Raw genomic sequence first — 2,439 nt, 5'->3', positions numbered from 1 at the left:
GCCCAGGTCGGGAGCTGCGCGTGCGACACAGGCCGCCCCGCAGCGGCCACGCGGGCTCTGCGAGGGCGAACGGTAGCGAGGGACGCGGGCCCGGGCCGGCGGGCTCTCCACGAATCCGGCTTCCAGCTGCGAGTCCGGGCGACACCGCCCCGCGTGACCTATAAATGCCCCCGCTGCCCGCTCCAAGGCCCGCGGCTGCCACGCCTCCGGGGCGGGGCTGAGCTCTCGGGGAGGGGCTGAGCTCTCGGGGCGGGGCGGGGCTCTCAGGGCGGGGCTGAACTCAGGACCGGTCGGAGCTCTCGGGGCGGGGCTGAGCTCTCGGGGCGGGGCTGAGCTCTCGGGGCGGGGCTGAGCTCTTGGGACGGGACTGAGCTCTCGGGGCGGGGCTGAGCTCTCGGGGCGGGGTTGAACTCTCAGGACCGGTCGGAGCTCTCCGGGCGGGGCTGAGCTCTGCGGACCGGAGCGAAGAGGGGGGGCGGTTGGTCACTAGCGGAACCCCTTATTTCCGGCCGTGCCAAGCAAGAACCAGGGATTTTAAAAGGTAGCAGGAAGATCTGCCGGAAAGATACTACTGGAAAACAAACTCGGGTTAACTAAGCCACTTTTGCTTTTCCAGCACTACCTGTCTCTATCAAAAAACAATTTAAAAACCAGAGTTTATGACACCTTGAAATTCAAATTATCGCGAAAGGGATTTCTGCGCCCTGTCAAAAAAGGACAGAAAAATTCCCGGTACAAAAAAAAAAAAAAGATCATAGCAATAATGAAAAGAGTTAAGACTGCTGGAGAAGCCACCTAATAATCCTAGGCCTGAAAGGGCAAGTAAATAATAATGGAGTACATGAGCTAGAACACAAAACCTTTTGATGAACCGAGATTTCTTTTTAAAACTATTAAAATACGTTTTATCGTGGTTAATATGTTTTGGAAAGACAAGCTTTGAGGTCAAAAATAGTAATGTTCAAATCCAAGGTCTATCCGTTAAGCGATCTGAGACCTTGGGAAACTTCTTCTGAGGATCAGTTATGTGCGTAACTCGCAGATAAGACAGTCCGGTTTGAGGGCCATTCTGAGGATTAGGCAAAGTGGCAGAACAGTGAGTCACCAGCCCGTGGGCAATAGGTCTGCCTGAAGCCTGCCCCTACAGGTACGATGTACTCAACAAAATAATAAAGGACAAAATAATATAGGCCTGGGTAAATGCTCTCCAGATGATGTGCATGTGACGTGCATTTAACCTGATGGCAGAGCAGAAAGGCATTCTGCTCCCACCTGCCTCAATCATCAGATAAAGAAAAACACATTTGAGTTGGAAAGGGCATAAACCCTGCAAGCCATACTAAAGAGCAGGTTTTAAAAGAACAGTTAGGTGGGGATATGGCTCAGCCACACAGCGCCTGCCTGGCAAGCGTGAGGTCCTGAGTTCGAGTCCCAGCACACACACAAAATTGTGTTTTTTTTTTTCTTTTAAGATCAAATCTCCAAATCTGATTTAACTATAGGAAGAGAATGAGTGGGAGGGTTGCACAGGTTCCCCCTCTCGGCTCTCCAGTAATGAGTCCAGCTTTGACTTGGTTTTGGCACAGCGTTTTGCTTTGTAAGATATTTCTTTGCACACATAAGATAATTGTGGTTGGTGCACACCTGTAATCCCAGCACTCAGGAGGCTGAGGCAGGAGGATCATGGGAATTCGAGACCAGTCTGAGCTACACAGTGAGCTCAAGCCCAGCCTGAACTGCATAGTGAGACGCTGTCTCAAAAAGACCAAGACAAAAAATTTAAAATATAAAAAATTGTATTGTCATCTTAATAGCTACAGGGATACCAGATGCAAAGTCTTGCAGATGTCATGGGTTCAAAAAGCATTTGTGAATAAATTGATGCTGTCGTGTAATTTCGATTTATGAGCATCAGAATCCATTATGCATATGCATAGAGATTAAGGATGGAAAAAATGTCCTCCAGATTTTCAAAAATATATGAGTGTTCACTCCAAAGATTATAGACATCAAGATTCACAAAATGCAGAGGATTGGTAAGCGTATGGTTTGTGAACATAGATAAAGCAACATGTGGTTGGTTACTCAGGACACGCTTTTGCTAAACTCTTTGCTTGTATATCTCCTTGCCTATAAAATTCCTACCCTTCTATGTTCTACTCTTTTCATGTTTTTATTGTTATAAAAGAATACCACCAACTGGATAATTTATAAAGAACAGATTATATCACGTTAAATGTGACAGTTTCCTCATGTATCACTTCTTTATGGTGAAAACTTTCAAAATCCTTCCAGTATTTTGAAATGTACAATATATTTTTTTATTTTTTGTTATTTTTTGTTTTTTTTTTCCCAGTACCAGGAATCAAACTCACCACCTTGCGCTTGCCAGGCAGGCGCTGTGCCCCTGAGCTAAATTCCCGGCCCCAATATATTATT

At 46.9% G+C, this 2,439-nt stretch overlaps 1 protein-coding gene across 1 annotated transcript in view; it reads right to left on the bottom strand.

Moving 5' to 3' along the window:
- Fdx1 (ferredoxin 1) overlaps positions 1-205 on the bottom strand; it is a gene marked incomplete in the record, with an annotated part of 32,031 nt that extends 31,826 nt beyond the window's left edge. The window contains 1 exon segment of the mRNA XM_013511103.1: positions 1-205.
- Between the last annotated feature and the right edge of the window lie 2,234 nt (positions 206-2,439).

Source organism: Chinchilla lanigera, unplaced genomic scaffold (assembly GCF_000276665.1).
Source record: "Chinchilla lanigera isolate Chin_1 unplaced genomic scaffold, ChiLan1.0 scaffold00011, whole genome shotgun sequence".
Classification (NCBI taxonomy): Eukaryota; Metazoa; Chordata; class Mammalia; order Rodentia; family Chinchillidae; genus Chinchilla; species Chinchilla lanigera.
Note: the sequence above shows the minus strand (reverse complement) of the source record. Positions and strands in the feature narration are given on the sequence as shown.